Source organism: Rhinoderma darwinii, chromosome 3 (genome assembly GCF_050947455.1).
Source record: "Rhinoderma darwinii isolate aRhiDar2 chromosome 3, aRhiDar2.hap1, whole genome shotgun sequence".
NCBI classification, from domain to species: Eukaryota; Metazoa; Chordata; class Amphibia; order Anura; family Rhinodermatidae; genus Rhinoderma; species Rhinoderma darwinii.
In genome coordinates this window covers 353,490,550-353,510,718 of record NC_134689.1, presented here as the reverse complement: position 1 = coordinate 353,510,718, position 20,169 = coordinate 353,490,550, and the positions used below count along the sequence as shown (strand labels likewise).

At 43.4% G+C, this 20,169-nt stretch overlaps 1 protein-coding gene across 3 annotated transcripts in view; it reads left to right on the top strand.

Annotated features, from left to right (window-relative positions):
- Window positions 1–1,172: 1,172 nt before the first annotated feature.
- Window positions 1,173–20,169, top strand: part of PRNP (prion protein (Kanno blood group)) — a 39,659-nt gene continuing 20,662 nt past the window's right edge. For 2 of the 3 annotated variants that reach the window (XM_075858544.1, XM_075858545.1), the window contains exons 1-2: window positions 1,173–1,279; window positions 7,610–7,716. The gene's annotated coding sequence lies outside the window, so the exon portion shown is untranslated. The remainder of the gene's footprint in view (window positions 1,280–7,609; window positions 7,717–20,169) is intronic. The other variant, XM_075858546.1, reaches the window with a different exon arrangement.

Sequence of the window (20,169 nt, the reverse complement as noted above, 5' to 3'; positions counted from 1 at the left end):
CTCCAGGAATAAGCTGTAGTCTGCAGGAAATCCCAACAGCGGGGGTGTAGCTATAGTTGATGTATCGGTATCAGTAGTATTGTGCCTTGGTGCATTAGGAGCTCAGAGCACCCTCTACCACATAAGAATATACCAGTATTATAAATGGTACATAGTGGCGTATACATTGGGGCCCAGTGGCTTTAAGGTTACACCTCGGCCCGAGAAGCAAGTTTTAAATTCCCCTGGTGCACTACTACAAGGCAAATGAAGCTTTACATTAAAATGAATGAGCAATACATGCAATGCATGGACACATTAATGCCTCCAAATCTAGAGATACTCTTTTGTAGCCACTTTGTTCTCTGGCTAATAAATAAGAGTCCCCGAAAGGCAGACCTTCCTCTAATAACACCTGATAGCGTGTTAAAAAATGAGACAATGCATTGAATGTAAAAAAAAATTCAGTATTGTTATTTCTCTACTTGCAGTGCAGCACTGGCCAGCATTGTGAGGACAGTCAAAGGGTCGACCAATAACAAGGAGGACGACGGAAGGTGGATTAAGAGTATCCATGACAACAAACTCCACTTTATACAACAAACTAACTATACGTCTAGAATTATGTTGGTGTCTACAATATATACTATGTGTTTGGACCCAGTTTTTAAAATTTCTTAAAAAATTAATTTGAAGGAATATCAATACATATGAATGGGACACAATTGTAACTTTTATTTAATGACACTTCATATACATTATCTTGACTTTTAACGCATTAAATACACTGTGTCGAAAAACTTTAACTTTTCTTAATGGCTTTTCAATGGCTTTTGTTGTGTGATATCACGCTGCAGCAAGTTATCAGAGTCAAGATAAAGATGGCTACATCCGTAACCCTGGCCGTTCTGATACAGAACAAGTATAAAAAAAATGTCACATTCTTTTTCCAAATTTCATAAGAAAGAAGGAAACATTTTTACCAGTGGGAAAAATGAGGTGGAAAATGGTAGCCTTGGTGTGGCTATGTCAAACGCCTGAGTCCCCTGCAAATTAACCTTACAACTTTCCCTTAGCCACAAGATGAATAATGCATAGCCTGTAATCCCTCTCACTTCCATTTAGACGGATGTTACATCCATTTTAGAACACACACAATACAATCCTTCCCTCCCCATATGGAAAAGAGTTCTGCCCACTCCTCCCAACCCCCTCTCTGTGAACACTAAGTCCTCAGTACCAGCCTTAGGGACTGTCATACATACAGAACAGATCTGCCTCTTCACTGCTTGTAGCTAAGGTAAGCCCTCTACGCATTTCCTTAAAATATGTCTCAAATACATTCCAGAGAGGACCCATTAACCCTTTCATCATTGTTACCTGAATTCAGGTTGCCTTTTATAAGAAAGCAAGGTCAGGAAAATATTTCAGCACCGTCTATAAAGACCGCACATTGCAGAATTCACTGCATCTGCTCATATAGCTAATGCAGTGTTATTATACATAGGAAGACGATGTCATGCTCAATGATTCAGCAGCATGATTCAGGCTTATGACTCATTTTATGTTTTTGTCACCCGTAATAGTGCATGTTTTATTGCAATGAGGTTTTTTTTTATATACTATAGATCATATTATAATAAGGTATAGAATAAGGGATCTGTCTCTGCTGGGTTTGGACTATTAAAATGAGCATCATCAGGTCTATTTTTACAGACGGGTAAGAAAAGGTTGAATTTGTTAAACATGTTTTATAGAATATACATGTGTAGTAGGGCTTCAGATGTAATAAAGATGAGATTGTCATTTGCATACAGCTCATTTTTGCATAGGACTGTTGGTAAACCAGGTGCATTATCTCCATTTAGAGATCACATGCTGAAATAACATATAGATAAATCTCAATAGCCAGATTCCTTTTAGAATCAAGATAATAAAATGGCATTACCTCAGTCGTGGTCATTACTAGAAAACCTTGGTATGTTTTGCAGTTGATATTATTGCACAGTGATGCACCATGTAAGGGGCGTAGCTAGGGGGGGCTAACGGGGTGTGTGCCCTGGGTGCTGGACGCCAAGGGAGATGTCAACAAGCAACTCTATCTTGGCTAAGGTATTTAGATACAGGGCTAGGGCAACAAACGTAATCTTTGCCCCAAGTGAAAGAAAGCCTAGTGACGACTCAACACCATATCCCCCCTCCCCTATCAATATGCTTCAATGAGTGTATATTGTATTGGTGAATCTTGTATATTTGAATTTTATTTTTTATTTGTTTTGTTGTGCTGTTTGACATTGACTTAAAATGTCGTGTATTTTATGTAGAGTTGCCATTCATTGTATGTATTGCTTGTGTGTTTATAGAATTGCATTAGTATGGCATCCTAAGAGCTTAGATGTAGTCCGGGATTTCTGTACCATAGAGAAATTATAGTACCTAATTATATAAGGATTATTATTGCCAACAAATGAGAACATATTATGGTGCGGCGGCGAAACATCAAGACATCATTATGCATCTTTATGAAATGCTGGGTTTTTCCTGAGTGACCTAATTCAGACATGATGGATTACTTACGTAATAGGAAAACAGTGGCTCTATGCCACTGTGTGTTGTGTGGTTGGCATTTTCACAGATTTATAAACAATATCTAATAAATTCCATCATTCCGAATCTAGAGAGGAAAGCCATGTGCAAATATGACATCATCAAGTCAGCTTCTTGACACACGGGAGGAGATTTATTAATACTGTCTTCACATAAGACAGGCTAAAACTAGACCAGACAGGCCGAAACCGCGCCAAACTCATAACAGTGGCGCACGCTGTATGATAAATTTGGCGCATCTTACCAGACATATTAGACACGTTTCTCTTCCTTACACCACCTTTTTTTGTAAACATTGTCTTAAAAGGTGTATGGTAGTTACAGTAGAGCACAGCGTAATCTCGTTGTAACCTGTCATCTACAGCGTAATCTCGCTGTGCTCTGCTGAAACTACCATAGACACATTAACGAAGTGCAGGGATTGTGAATAGACATCCCGTGGAAGGTCTATTCACTGTCTAAACACTTCAGTATCGTTAATGTGTTAGTATAAGACAGCACATAAGGATCTAGCAGGATCCCTATGCGCTGACTAAATGAATGGAGAGGAGTGCATGATGCTGATTGGTCACTGATTGGTCAGCGTCATACACTCCTCAGTACAACGCCCACTTGGTCTGAAGTAAAAACACGCCCACTTGGGCATTAAGACACTCATTAGCATAAATCTAAAATTGCTAATAAAGTGGTAAAAACAGATCGTTTTTTTAAATAAAAAGCACTGCTGTCACCTACATTATAGCGCCCATCTCCTTATTTAGGAGATACGGCACTTATAATCTGGTGACAGAGCCTCTTTAAAGATGGCTACATCCATATACACATTGTAGCCTATTTGTAGCAGACAACATCGAGTATGACAATGGTAAATCTACATCTAGTAGCCCATTTCTTATAAACTGAACTTTTGTCAACATAGTCCATTTACAATGTCTATATAAACATATTGTAAATATTTGAAATCTTCTTACCAACCTGAGCAGTCAGACAGAGGTAAGGCTGGGTTCACACAGAGTTTTTAGCAGGAGGAAAATCTGCCTCAAAATTCCGTTTGGAATTTTGAGGCAGATTTTACTCTGCCCGCATGCCGATTTTCCCGGCGTTCTTCGCGACGCGGGCTTAGAACGCCGCAAAATACGCTTTCTCTGCCTCCCATTGATGTCAGAGGTGTAAACGGCCGAAGATAGGGCATGTCCCTTCTTTTTACCACAAACCGGTTTTTCCGCTCCCATTGAAATCAATGGGAGGCATTTTCGGAAGTTTTTTGGCGTGTTTTCCGACACGGTTTCCGCGTAAAAAAAACTTGTCAAAATACCCTGTGTGAACTCTCCCTTAAAGTGATATGTTATAAACTATAAATATCTACAATGTATATATCTGGTCATTCCTGGTAAGCATTATTATCAATGTAATGGGCTGATCATGTCAGATATTGAATATATTATTGTAAGTTCTGTTCCAGTGCAATACATTATTTTGGTAATAGTGATCCTTGGCTCTGCTCTTGGCAAGAATTCTCAATATCTGCTTTATAAAGAAACATGGATTGTAGCATCCAACTATGGAGCCAAATAAGATTATGAGATGATATCCTTGTAGTAATACCGTGCTTCACCCATCAAGTTTAGACGTCTTAATGTAACCCCTGATATAAATACTACAGTGACCCATTTCACATCCAAACTTCTGCCTCCTCCATATTTCTGAGACCCAAATAGTTTCTGCTCATGTTCTAGATGTAGTCACTCCTCCCATCCTCCATCTTTCTCAGACGCACAATCCCTGATATTCTTCCGACTGTATTTAAAGTCTCTTATCTTATTTGAAATGAAGGTTCTATAGTGCAAGCACCATCCTGAAATATAAGCACCTGCAGATGTAGCCAACTTTATTTTGACTCAACGCATTAAATACACTGTGGCAAGAAACTTCAACTTGACTTTTTCAATGACTTTTCAATGGCTTTTGTTGTGTGATATCACACTGCAGCAAGTCATCAGAGTCAAGATAAACTTGGTTACATCCGTATATAAAGAAATATTTTTTAATTATTTTGCTTACGGCAATGTCTCGGTTTCACAGTAGTAATTGATGGGACACTTCTTGTACTGAATGTCATAGCAATAGTCCTTACTGGACAATTGACTTACATTGTATTTTGCATCATGTCAGGGACCTACAGATGTAGCCATCTTTGTTTTGACTTTTAAACATTAAATGCACCGTGTCAAGAAACTTTAACTTGACTTTTTTAATGACTGAGTCACGATAAAGATGGCTACATCCGTACTAGGATCGAATTCATGAGAAAAAAACCCTCTTTGTGCCCTGTGTAAAACCAGAAAAACACAGAGATAGAGCATGTGTCCATAAAATTTGTTGGGTACCATATTACGGATCACTACTATGGGCCTTATAGGGGTTGCCTGGTTTCAGCAAATTAATTAATTTTTCTATAATGAAAAGTTAGATAATTTTATAATTTAATTTTGTATTAATTCCTGACAGTCTTCAAGATCTCTGCTTGCTGTTTTTCAGTAGGAACATTCATTGTTTTCTTCCTGTGGATACAATTCTGTCCATGGTCATGTGATGGACACACAGGTGCTGGGATCGTAAGAGAACACAACTCTGATACACATACTGTAACTGTAACAATCTCAGCACCCGTGTGTCCATCACATCACCACTGGAAGTAAGCAATTAATATTCTGACTCAATGACAACAAGCAGAGATCTTGAAAACTGTTAGGAATTAATACCGAAATTATATTGGAAAATTGTATAACTTTAAATTATACAAAAAAATACCATGTACACAAAACGGACAACCCCTGTAAAGACCCAATGCTCTAGGAAATCTGATTATCTAATATCTCAACTATTCTGTCTGTGCCTCTCTGTAGGGTGAACTAGCTTTTTGCTGTGCTTAGAAATTTCACGTTTTAGTGGTTCTTTAGGTTAATGTCCATGTATGTGATCTATAGGAGAGACACATCTGTGCTCAGTGTTATATTTATAAAAGAGCACATTTTTTGCCCTCATCTCTAAGTACTAATCTGTAAATCCGTTTGCAATTACCCAGCAATGAGAATGCATTGACTAATCGATTTTTTATGTTTAAGTTACAATTTTGGAAGGAAAAAATAACGAAACAATTAGTGAATCGATTCTACCATTGTATTTTACGGACTGGCGAACCTGTAAATTAGAAAAAGGAAAATCTGGTGAAGCAATTGTTTATTTTAAATGGGTCATATTAGTCCAAACTACTGGCGTTCAGTAAAGATTACCAATAAATGAGAATGTTCGTGTCTCGGTTGATGGCTCTGAAAGCGATTTGTTGCATTGAACTTGGGCTGTGGCTACGATGACGTACTCTTTTCAGCTTGTTTGTGTAAATGGAGCAGACTGAAGACGAGGCAGCAGATGGTTGGGACTTTGGTTGCTATAGAAATGCCTCACCAAGGCTATAGGGCTGCCTTCTATAGAAAGCGCTCTTTAACTAGGAATACTTTCAATGAGGAGGAGAAAGGCCTTGTTTACAATGTTACTAAGTTTTGTCATTTGTATCTTGTTTTTTCAAAGTATTTGTTATATTTTATGTTATATAAAGACATTGTAGCTACTGTTGATTAAGTATGTCATTATAGATCAGCAAGGGAATATAAAAATAATATGAGATAAATAACAGAAGAGTTATACGGTTTCCTATTAGGCATGACAATTTGATGTGCAAACTATACACTAGTCTAAAATGGAAAGGAGACGTTGGGAGAAACCTTAACATGTAGCGGGCCATACACTTTAGATAGTTGATAGCCGAACAATCAATCGTTCGTCCGACAGCTATTCCTCCCACACACATGTACTCTTGGCCGAGCATACATGTGTTTTTAGTAGGGGGAAGGGAGAAAGCCGCTGCCAGACTCCTCTGGCAGTGGCTTTTGTAATTTCAAATCCCTTTTAACATCATACCATGTTTAACACCAGACTGCATTGGTATAATATTGAAAAACGGTTAAATGGGAATAAAGAAGGAAAGATAAATGCACTGATGTAAATCTATGCCGTGAGGTGCTCTCAAAGGCAAAACTGTAAGGTTTGGTGCGTTGTCCTTTTAGAGCACAGAACCGCATCTGTTACTGACAAATAGATTGCTCTTATATTGAGCTTTTGCCAGACTATATTGTTCAGACCCTCACTGATTGAGATGTGAGAACTTGCCCGGTCATACAGTGCTTATGTGTGTAATTGTACATGGGTTCTACAGACGCAGGTACAATTAGCGCTGGAGGGGGGGTGGCGGCGGCAGGTTTCAGTGGCACCGCCGCCCCCCCAGAGAGGTAGCAGGGCGCCACCTGAGGCGAGATGAGTATGGACGGTGCGGCCCTGGATAGATAGATAGATAGATAGATAGATAGATAGATAGATAGATAGATAGATAGATAGATAGATAGATAGATAGATAGATAGATAGATAGATAGATAGATAGATAGATAGATATGAGATAGATAGATAGATAGATAGATAGATAGATAGATAGATAGATAGATAGATAGATAGATAGATAGATAGATAGATAGATAGATAGATAGATAGATAGATAGATAGATAGCCGATTCTAGTTAAATATCTGTAATGCATTAATTTGGCTTTATGAGACTTTCTCGCACATCTTTATTTTCAACTGGCGGAGTGCTGCCTCTCTTTATTATGTTTATACTTGTGTACAATGAAAGGGTGTCAGTGAACTGGCGCACACACATAGGGAGGGGGTTTGACAGTTTTATTTTTTATCTGTATTTATTTTGAGTTCTGGGAGTTGGATTTATTTAGGGGGGTCTTAGGTGTAAACTAATTCTCGAGTCTGTATTTATTTAGGGTGTCTGGCATGGGGTCTGAATTAATTTAATGGTCTGATCTGTTCTTTGATGCCTCCGCTGCCCCATCCTACATTTTCTATGTGGCTGATTTGTACGTGTGTGTGGTACCATTGTTTGCCTTTTTTCATCCCTCTAGATTTTATTCCTGGGAGCAGCACGCACAGCATAGGGGCAGCCAGTCAGCAGAGCCTGAAGAAAAGAAGAGCACGCCAGTGCAGACTGGAGAGAAAGAGCCTGACAAGAGTGAGTACAGCAGTGGTCTTGCTTTATTTTCGCTCATCCTTGATTATAAATGTCTTGCGCAGGGATTTCATATGTAGTAATGTTGATTCTCTAGAAGTGTGTCAACTATAGAGGATTTACTGGGTTGTGCAATCACAATGCATGCTGGAAGAAATTTCTGATCACATAGTGCTAGCGTGGGGGTGAATGTACAGTTGCGACCACATTTGCAGCTACAGCATAACATCCTTATCTTTTCTGGGAAGGCTATCCACAAGATTTTGGAGTATGTCCGTGGGAGTTTTTTTATCCATTCGGCCAAGAACATTTGTGAGACACTGATGTTGGATGAGAAGGTCTGCTTACAATCGGCGTTCCAATTCATCCCAAATGTATTGGATGGGGTTGATGTCAGGGTTCTCCACACCCAACTTGTCAAACCATGTCTTTATGAAACTCTCTTTGTGCACTGGGGCACAGTCATGCTGGAACACGAAAGGGCGTTCCCCAAACTGTAACCACAAAGTTGGAAGCATACAATTGTTTGAAAGGTCTTTGTATGTTGTAGCATTAACCCCTTACTTAAAATAAGGGGCTTGGCCCAAACCCTGATAAACAGCTAAAGAGATCAGCAGCACAAATCCCTCTCCTGTTCTAATAGTTTGCTACAAAGTCTCAGTGTAGGTAAAATGTATTACTATACATACAGTAGACATACAGTAGACTCAGCTAAGAGCAAAACTATGTCTGTACAGGTTTTGAGTCTCTAGATGTTTCCATTCACTGATAGCAAACGGAGATCTTACATATACACCGTAAAATAGAAAGTTGTACAACTTTTTATTATTCAATGATTTAAGGGGTTGCCCACTTTGAACAATCCCTTTGTGTTAGAATTATCCCCCAATAACAAGCAGAGGTTCCCAGCAATCAAGTGCAATCTGCTGTAATGGGTTGTCTGTATAATGCATGAACATGCTGGGTCCTCCAGAGAGAGCTACTCTTTGTAGACACTCTCTGCTCTGGCTAATTGATGGAGGTTCCAAATGAGGGCTTCTCCTCTATTAAATAAGTATCTACCCCAAAAATATATTTTAAAATGGGTTTTCTAAACTGAAAAAAAACGTTATGCTTTATTTACATAAAACCAGAAAACCCCTTGAAGGATATGTCCATCTTTTTTTAAAGTTATATTTAGACATGAGCTACATAAAAAATGTAAAGTCACAAATTCAAGGCATTACATATTTTGCAGCAGTTTGGAGTTACAGCTGTGTTGTCAATTTTGCAGGTTAATATAGGACCAACTAAAGGTTTGTTATCAGACCGACCTCTTACAGCTTAGATGAGCTGTTATACCTTTCTGCAGACTGCAAACAAGGAATGCTGGTAGGTTTCAGCTCTGAAGCCTGCAGAACTGTGAATGCAGCTTTGACGATGATACTGGCAGTAATTCAGGATCCCTACACTAAGTGATGCAATGTATTTTGAAATATATTCAATCTTTTTCATATAAATTTATTTTATATTTTAACTGTAAAAGGGTGTTTCAGAAGTAGATACAGTTAGGTCCAGAATTATTTGGACGGTGACACAAGTTTTGCATTTTATCTGTTTACCAAAACATATTGAATATACAGTTATATAATCAATATGATCTTAAAGTGCAGACTCTCAACTTTAATTTGAGGGTATTCACATCCTAATTTGAGGAATGGTTTAGGAATTACAGCTCTTTAACCCCTTAAAGACCAGGCCAATTTGAGTTTTTCATTTTCATTTTTTCCTCCCTGCCTTCCAAAAGCCATAACTTTTCTATTTCTTTGTTGACATAGACATATGTGGTCTTGCTTTTTGTGGGACAAGTTGTAGTTTTTCATGGCACCATTTATTGTACCGCATAATGTACGGGTGGAATCAATGTGAACTTTGATTCCGCCTGTTGCAGTGACGTGTCGGCTGTGTAACATAGCCGTCACCCGCTGTGTATGGAGCGAACTCAGCTCGTGAGTCCGCTCCATACTTCCCCTTAACGGCTGCCGCGTACCAGTATGTGACATGTCGTTAAGGGGTTAATATGTAGCTGCCTCTTTTTCAAGGAACCAAAGGTAATTGGACAACTATCTCAAAAGCTATTTAATGGGATGCCTGGGCTATTCCCTCGTTAATCCATCATCAATTAAGCAGGTAAGAGGTCTGGAGTTGATTCCAGGTGTGGCATCTGCATTTGGAAGCTGTTGCTGTGAACCCACAACTTGAGGTCAAAGGAGCTCTCAATGCAACTGAAATAGACCATCGTTAAAAAAATTAAGAAATCCATCAGGGAGATAGCACAATAGTTAGGAGTGGCCAAATCAACTGTTTGGTACATTCTTGAAAAAACAAAGAGCGCACTGGTGATCTCGTGAACTCCAAAAGGCTTGGACGTCCACGGAAGACAACAGTGGTGGATGATCGCAGAATCCTGTCCATGGTGAAGAAAAACCTCTTCACAACATCTACCCAAGTGAAGAACACTCTCCTGCAAGTAGGTGTATCAGTATCTATGTCTACCATAAAGAGAAGACTTAATGAGAGCAAATACAGAGGGTACACCACAAGGTGCAAACCATTAATCAGCCTCAATAATAGAAAGGCCAGATTAGACTTTGCCAACCAACATGTAAAGATGCCAGCCCAGTTCTGGAACAGCATTCTTTGGACAGATAAAACAAAGATCAACCTGTACCAGAATGATGGGAGGAAGAAAGTATGGAGAAGGCTTGAAACAGCTCATGATCCAAAACATACCACATCCTCTGTAAAACATAGTGGAGGCAGTATGATGGCATGGGCATGCATGGCTGCCAAAGGCACTGGGTCACTAGTGTTTATTGATGATGTGACTGAAGACAGAAGCAGCCGGATTAATTCTGAAGTGTTCAGGGATATACTTTCTGCCCAAATTCAACCAAATGCAGCAAGGTTGATTGGACGTCGCTTCACAGTACAGATGGACAATGACCCAAAATATACTGCGAAAGCAACCCAGGAGTTTTTTAAGGCAAAGAAGTGGAATATTCTGCAATGGTCAAGTCAATCACCAGATCGCAACCCGATCGAGCTGCATTTCACTTGTTTAAGACAAAACTTAAGGCAGAAAGACCCACAAACAAGCAACAACTGAAAACAGCTGCAGTAAAGGCCGGGCAAAGCATCACAAAGGAGGAAACCCAGTGTCCATGGATTCTGGACTTCAGGCAGTCATTGCCTGCAAAGGATTCTCTACAAAGTATTTAAAAAAAAACATTTTATTTATGGTAAAGTTAATTTGTCAAATTACTTTTGAACCCTTAAAATGAGGAGACTGTGTAGAAAAATGGTTGCTAATTCTAATCGTTTCACAGGGTATGTTTGTTCAACCCCTTGAATTAAACCAGAAAGTCTACACTTCAATTGCATCTCAGTTGTTTCATTTCAAATCCAATGTGGTGGCATGCAGAGCCCAAATCATGAAGATTGTGTCACTGTCCAAATTATTCTGGACCTAACTGTATACGGTTCCCATTTTTCTCTCTTAAGAAGTTTCCAAAATCCTTGTTCTGTAATCCCATATTGTAAGCATTAGGATTGTTTCCTGGGCCTGGCTTCTCAATCAGTACCAAATAAAGAAAGGAGCACAGATGTGGGAGAAAAGCAGCTCAATCTCACAGACACTTATGCAGTAAATCCACTGGTACCGCTGATGATGATTATATTAGAATACAAAGTTAAAGGGAATCTGTCAGCAGTTTTGAGTCCTCAAAACTGCTGACAGAGAGGAGTATGGCTTGGCCGGCAAACTGGATGGCCCCATAAATTCTAAGCTCTGGCATATCGGAGCTTACTCAGCGACTTTAAAGCATCTGCCAGCGATGCTACCTATCACCCTGATGAGGGGAATAATTCTAGCAGCGATGGGCAGAAAGAAAAAACAAAAATATAGGACCGGCAAGCCGTCAGCTCACCATTACAGGCAGCACACGGGTGTGAATGTCCCTCTTCCTCTTCACGGAAGGAACTACAAGGATGCAGGCTAGACTAGGTACAACCTTTGCTGCCTTACAGACCAGCCAATTCTCCCTTGACGTTCTAGAGGGACAATCCCTGCCTCCACAAGGGGAGTCCACCTCACCTCTGCTTCGGCTAACTCTCATGGCTGACACAATGTTGCCTGCTTCCACTCCTAGAACATCACAGTCGCCTGTCACCAGCCCTGCGAAACAGAGGCAGAGATTATCGGACACTGAAGATCCTTTAGGTAAAAGCTCCTGCTCCTCGATGAATCTTATTCCTACGGATATCCTGGACACCTTTTCCAAATTTCAAACATCCAACAAAATTGTGTCTGAGACAATACTAAAAGCCATGCTTCTTGCATTGCGAGGCTCCCTTCATAAGGACTTTACTAAAATCATATTGCCTTTTCAAGCAACACTAAAAGAGCTGGGAGAAAGGATCTCCCACATGGAAGATAAAATGAACTCCTTCGCATCTTCCCACAATGCAGTGGTTGAGTTGCATAATTCCCTGGAAGAAAATGTCTCCATCTTTCAAGCCAACATGGTGGATTCTGAGGACACGAACCGGAGAAACAATTGTAAAGGATCTGCCAGACACAGCTTCTGTGTCGACGCCCGTGGTTAATCAGTCTGCATCTGTCCCTAGGTCTGATAGAGTGACTCGATCTGCTACCACTCAGGCTGGTAGGCTGAGGAGTGGGAGAACCTATCACAGCCTGGCCCGACGGTTCTAACTTCCGCCCTTGGTCTATTTATACCTTCATTTGCTGTCTGTCCTTTGCCTGTGATTCTTGTGTTTCCTGGCTCTGCTGTTCCTGCTAATACCATTGACCTCTGTTTCATACTGACTCTGCTTGACTGACTATTCTCCTGTTCTGCTTTTGTTACCGTGTACTCTCCAGGTTTGACTCGGTTCGTTCACCACTCTGTTGCTCATGGTGTTTCCGTGGGCAACTTCCCCTCTTCCCTTGCTTCTGTGTTCCCTTGTCTGTTTTGTTTGTCGTTCACATAGTGAGCGTAGAGACCGTCGCCCAGTTGTACACCGTCGCCTAGGACGGACTGTGCAAGCAGGCAGGGACTGAGTGGCGGGTAGATTAGTGCTCACCTGTCCGTCTCCCTACCTCGACATTACAACAATAACTTAAGTTCAGGGGCATTCCGGAAATATCCCCAATGCGGATCTCAAGGCTTATCTACAACAATATACCCAGAACATGCTTCCATCATGCGCTGAATACAAACTTAGCATCGACAAATCTCATAGGGTTCCCAAACACAAAAATTTACCGAACTCAGCCCCCAGAGATGTCCTTGCTCGCTATACTTTTTTCAACACCAAAGATTGCCTCATGGAAAAAGCAAGAAAACATCAACCGCTTCCAAACCCATTTGCCAATATTAAACTCTTTGCTTATCAGCTGTGACCCTTCAAGCTAGGAGAGATTTTGCAGTTATTACAACTGCACTCCGCAAATAGTCAATCGCCTATAGATGGGGCTTTCCAACCAAGCTACTGATCAACCATGCAGGTGCCATCCATGTTATCACATCTCCTGAGGAGGGGATCAATCTGCTAAATAGCTGGAGCATTCAAGTGACAAACACAGCATCTTCACCCAAGACTAGACCTCCCTTACGCCACTTGGACAATGATTGGACTGTAGCCAGGGCCGCACCGTCCATTGGGCAAGATGAGCATCTCACCTCAGAGGGGGCGGCGGCGCCACTGACACCAACCTGCGCTATAATTGTACCTGCATCTATAGGATTCAGATACAATTACATGCATACGCGCTGCATAAGCACTGAATGGCATGGCATTTTATTCAGCGCCTTTTAATGATGCATGCAGCGCGATGACGTCATCACGCCGCTTGTGTAGTTTAATAGCAGGGCAAGGCACCCTGCCAATCAGCACCTTTCAACAATGTAATTGCGCCTCTTGCGTCGTTCAGCCCCAGCAGACCTGCTCAGAAGTGAGCGGGTCTCCATTGCAAGAGGACGGCACGGGAACGGGATTAGGTGAGTATGTAAAGTTTTTCTGTTAAAACTATGTGGGGCACTATCTACAGGGGGCCTATATGTGAGGCACTATCTAGAAGGGGTTATTTGTGGGGCACTATCTACAGGGGCGCTACATGTGGGGCACTATCTACAGGGGCTACTATCTACAGGGGATCTATGGTGGCCACTATCTACAAGGGGATTGATGTAGGGAACTATCACAAATTCTACTCCCGTATCCATATGTTCTGCGTAGACCAACAACTGATAGACCGTGTGTTCTTGGCAGAAATAGGCACGATACAATGGTCTGATCATGCCCCTATAAACCTAACTTTGAAAGAACAATTTCCAAAATTCTCCGACTATGTATGACGGGCTAATTCATAGGTTATGTCCCATGACTCACTCTCTAAAGAAATACAAACAGCACTCTCTGATCATTTTAAATTTAATGTTACCCCAGGGATTAATGAATCCACGCTTTGGAATGCCCACAAAGCCTATGTAAGAGGAACTTCTATCCAAATAGCTAGTAAACTTAAAAAACAAAGGGACAAGGATATTCGGGACACTTTAGACACTATCCAAAGATTAGAGTCCAAGAACAAGGAAACATACTCCTTTCATATCTCTACTGATATGGCAAACGCCAAACTCCACTTAAAAAACGTACTAATCCACAAGACTGACAAAGCCTTGAAACTATTGAAAAATCTTTATTATTCCCAATACAATAAATTTGGTGCGTTTCATGCCGAAAGACTCAAATCCCTAACACAAAAATTCAATATCCAATACCACATATCAAACATCCCTTCACCCATCAACCATATTGACACCAAGAGGTATTGCAAATGCATTTAAAGATTACTATCAATTTCTCTATAATCTGAAAACTATAGCAATACACCTCAACCGACTTTACATGGTATTGAACCATTTCTATCTAAAATACAGCTGCCCTCAATCATCTCAGAACAACTCCCTGTTGAACCTACAAACAACCCCAGACGAGATTGGAATAGTTAGTAATTCCCTACCCATCCACAAAACTCCTGGCCCTGATGGGCTCTCCAATGATAACTACAAAAAATTTGCCAATACACGTATTGACTACATGCTGTAACTTTCCTGGTTGCTGACCACGAACTCCTTCCATCCAGTTGACGCCCTTCTCTCCAGAGATGTCTGCACATGCCGTCCTGTTCCACAGTGACCACCAGGGTGCGCTCGTGAGCTCAGTCCAGACTTAAGGAGCCAGAACGCAAACAGGCGGATTGCTCCCAGAGCTCCCTGGACTATAAGAAGGGCTGTGCCCCTCCCAGCAATGCCTGAGCTTTGTTGTTGTTTCCCTAGTTTGTCTCTGCAAATGGTCTCCTAGTGTCTTCCAGTTCCCAGTGTTTCCCATTCCTGCAACCTGTATCCTGTATCCCGTGCTATCCTGGTCAAGTGCCGTATTGAGTTGGAGTTGTGGTGCGCCTTATACCACTCCTGCCCTGTTACACCACGCCTGGTGTCCGCCTGCTGCCAAAGTCCCTTCTGATCCTGCCTTGCTACTGTCCGAAGCTACCTCAGGTACACCTATACGAACTATAGACTTTGACCTGTGTCCTGTTGGTCAGCTGCCAAACCATCAAGGCGGTACTGCCCAGTTGGCCCACATACCCCACGTGATAGTAAGCTCAGGCCTGGACCCGGCTGGTCAATCCAAGACCATGTTGACGTCACAAGAGATTCGGGTGGATATGCTTGACCTCCGGTCTCGACAGGACCAACTCCTCCAGGCATTGAACATTATTGCACATTGGCTGGGTGTGCAAGCTTCCGTTCTTCCTACTAAACCCCCTGGCAGTACAGATCTTCCGACTAGATCTCTTGGTAGTGCTGATCCCCGCATCTCTTTGCCGCTTCCTAACCGCTATGATGGAAACGCGAAGACCTGCCGTGGATTTTTGAACCAGTGCCAAATCCACTTTAGCCTGTATGCAAGGGCATTTTCGTCTGACGGAGCAAGGGTCGCTTTCATCGTGTCTCTCCTCACTGGCAGGGCTCTTGCATGGGTGAACCCTATCTGGGAGAGACAAGGACCGGAGACCCGTGACTTCCAGGGGTTCCTACGGACATTTTGCACAGTGTGAGGAGCCTGGACGAGTCTTGTCTGCAGCCGCCTCCTTGCTGAACCTACGCCAGGGAGACACTTCCGTGGGCGAGTACGCCATCCACTTCTGCACCCTGGCGGGAGAATTGTTTCGGAACAATGAGGTCCTGGTGGCTAAATTCTGGCAGGGACTGTCTCCTGAGATTAAGGACGAACTTGCCGCCCGAGATCTACCGTCTACCCTGGATGACCTCATCCTTCTGGCCACCCGGATTGATATTAGGATCCGAGAACAGTTCTAAGAAGCTCGTCGGGAGGGAGGACTCCCTAGCCCGGTTCCTACTTTGAAGCAACCCCTGCTGTCCTCAGATGCTGATCTCCAAAGGAGTCTCTGAGGACGGAACCGTTTTAAGCTGTCTACCGTGAAGAGACAATGCAGACGCACCTCGGGACTCTGTCTATATTGCTGCCTCGGAGGCCATCTTGTGCGCCTGTGTCCCCAAAGATCCCAAAGCCTAGGGTTGCTAGGAGTGACAACCTTGGAACCTTGGGTAAGAAAAGAATTCCGTCTAAATTGTCCATACCTGTGACCATAGTGTGCGAGAGAACACATCAAGTCTCTGCGTATCTGGACTCTGAATCCACTGCTAATTTGATTCAAAGAGACCTGGTGGATCTTCTCCAATTGCCCACAACCCCTCTGGAGAGGCCTTTGATGGTTGCAACTGTGAATGGACTGCCTCTGCAAGACCCGGTTGTAGCTGTGACCAAGCCGCAGTGGCTCCAAGTGGGAGCCCTGCATTCCGAGCTCCTCTCGTTCTTTGTCCTAGCTAAAGCCATCGACCCTGTACTGCTGGGCCTGCCCTGGCTCCGACTACATGCCCCAGTCCTGGACTGGAATTCTGGAGAGGTTCTCCAGTGGGTTCGGAGTGTCTCAACCGCTGCCTGGTACAGGTTCAGCCGACTCAGCCTCCTCTGCCTCGGTTCTTGGCAGGATCGCCTTGTCATTATTCCGCGTTCTCGGATGTATTCAGCAAGAAAGAGATGGAGACGCTGCCCCCACACTGGGTGTATGATTGTCTTGTCGAGCTGATTCTTGGTGCATCCCTTCCCTGTGGTAGGGTATATCCACTCTCCCTGCCAGAGACTCAGTCCATGTCCACTTATATTAAGGAGAACCTAGAGAGGGGATTCATACGGAAGTCCTCCTCTACGGCAGGAGCTGGCTCCTTCTTTGTCAAGAAAAAGGATGGTTCTAAGCGGCCCTGCATCGACTACCGGGGTCTCAACCAGATCACAGTAAAACATAGATATCCATTGCCATTGACGTCTGAACTGTTTGATCTCATACGAGGAGCCAACATTTTTTCTAAGCTATACCTGCGGGGTGCATATAACCTAATCCGGATTCGCCGGGGTGACTAATGGAAGACGGCACTTAACACTCGTCACGGACACTATGAATATCTAGTAATTCCCTTCCGACTGTGTAACGCTCCCGCGGTCTTCCAAGAGTTCGTTAAGGACATCTTCCATGATCTCCTCTATGTTTGTGTTGTGGTCTATCTTGATGACATCTTGATTTTTTTTCTCCAGATCCAATGATTTATCAGAGACATGTCTGTCAAGTTTTGCTGCGGTTAAGGGAGCATTGCCAGTACGCCAAGTTAGAGAAGTGTGTGTTTGAGAAGAATGCTCTACCCTTCCTGGGCTACATCATCTCGGACCAAGGCCTCAAAATGGATCCTGAGAAGGTAAAGGCCGTCCTGGAATGGCCACGCCCTCAAGGCTTGAGGTCAATACAGCGCTTCCTGGGATTCGCTAATTTCTACAGACAGTTCATTCCAAACTTTTCCTCACTGACATCTCCTATCTCTACCCTCAGCAAAAAAGGCACGAACGCCAAGGTGTGGACTCCTAAAGCGGAATCCGCATTTATTAGCCTGAAAAGTGCCTTCACGTCAGCCTCTAACGTCCATCATCCAGGTGTATCTCGACAGTTCTCGTTGGAGGTGGACGCCTCCTCTGTCGGTGCTGGTGCACTCCTGTTCCAGAAAGGTTCCAAAGGCAAGACAATGGTATGCTCTTCTCTTCCGCAGAATGCAACTACTCGATTGGGGATCAGGAGTTACTGGCCATCAAATTGGCTCTGGAGGAGTGGAGACATCTACTAGAGGGTGTAGTTCATCCCGTCCTGATATTCACGGACCACAAGAATCTCACCTATATCAAAACGCCCCAACGACTGAATCCCCGTCAGGCCAGGTGGTTGCTGTTCTTTGCCCGGTTCCAGTTTGAGCTCCACTACCGTCCGGCCGAGAAAGAATGTGAGGGCCTTTGCCTTGTCCAGGTCGTTCTAGACAGAGGACACTATGGAGTCTCCACAGAATATCATTGCTCCATCCTGCATCATCCCTGTCAACCCTCTGCAAGTTAGAGACATTCCCCCGGGGAGGACTTTTGTGCATCTGGCAGAAAGAAAAAGAATCCTCCTCTGGGGACACAGTTCCAAACTGGCAAGTTATGCGTGTGCCTGTAAGACCAGAGACCTGATTGCCCATAAGTTCTGGTGGCCCACGCTGCCTAAACACATCACAGACTTTGTCACCTCCTGCACCGTGTGTGCAGCAAATAAAGTTGCCCACTCCAAATCGGCTGGCCTGCTCTGCCACTGCCCGATGCTCCCTGGCAACATATTGCTATGGACTTTGTTACGGACCTTCCTCCCTCTGTGGGATGCAGTGCGGTCTGGGTGGTGGTGGACTGATTTTCGAAGATGGTTCACTTTGTTCCACTGGCAGGTCTACCTTCTGCTTCTCGACTGGCCGCCCTCTTCATCCAACACATCTTCCGCCAGCACAGCTTGCCTAGGCATATTGTGTTTGATAGAGGGGTTCAGTTCACCTCGAAGTTCTTGAGAGCCCTCTGCGGACTCCTCGGTGTGAAGCTGGACTTTTCCTCAGCCTACCATCCCCAGTCCAATGGTCAAGTAGAGAGAATTAATCAGATTATGGAGAACTATCTACGACACTTTATCTCCAGGCAGCATGATGACTGGGTGCAACGGCTTCCTTGGGCTGAGTTCTCCTACAACAACCACACTAGTGAGTCTCCCGCCTCCAGCCCATTCTTTATTGTCTATGGCCAACACCCACAAATACCTTTTCCTGTTTCCACTACATCCCAGGTGCCTGCAGCCGACTCTACATTCAGGGACTTTCTACAGATCTGGCAGCAGACCCGATATTCAATTCTGCTGGCGGTCGACTGCATGGAAAAAAAAAGGCAGACACAAGTAGACGAGACCCTCCCCAGTTTCTTCTCGGCATCAAGGTCTGGCTGTCCTCCAGGAATATCCGGCTGAGGGTGCCATCGTATAAGTTTGCTCCCAGGTTCCTCAGGCCCTTCGAGATTTTGCAACAAATCAACCCTGTGTCATTCAAGCTTCGGCTACCTCCTACCCTCAAGATCCCAAACTCCTTCCATGTCTCCCTGCTGAAGCCTGTGATCTTGAACTGCTACTCCAAGATTTCCACTCCCAGCGGTTTATCTGATATATTTGAGGTTTAGGAGATCCTGGACACCAAAAAAGTAAGAGGAAGAACCTTTTATTTCCTAGATTGGAGAGGGTTTGGTCCAGAAGAGAGGTCCTGGGAGCCAGAAGAGAATCTCAATGCTCCTACCCTCATTAAGAAGTGTCTCTCTCATTCTGGTCCCAAGAGGAGGGGACATAAGAGGGGGGATACTGTAACGTCCGTGGTTGCTGACCATGAACTCCTTCCATCCAGTCGACACCCTTCTCTCCAGAGATGTCTGCACATGTGGCCGTCCTGTTCCACAGTGACCACCAGGGTGTGCTCGCGAGCTCAGTCCAGACTTAAGGAGCCAGAGCGCACAGGAGGGAGATTGATGTTTCCCATTCCTGCTACCTTTATCCTGTATCCCGTGCTATCCTGGTCAAGTGACTTATCGAGTTGGAGTTGTGCTGTGCCTTATACCACGCCTGCCCTGTTACACCACGCCTGGTATCCGCCTGCTGCCAAAGTCCATTCTGATCCTGCCTTGCTACTGTCCGAAGCTACCTCAGGTACACCTATACGAACTATAGACTTTGACCTGTGTCCTGTTGGCCAGCTGCCATACCATCAAGGCGGTACGGCCCAGTGGGTCCACGTACCTGGCAATATCTATCAGAGCTTAACCTAAGGAAATGCTCACTGCCATCATTGTCACATTACCAAAACCAGGGAAATCAATCAACACTACCACCAATTTTCGCCCCATTTCTCTAAACTGCTAGCCAATAGGCTAATGTCAATAATTCCTTCC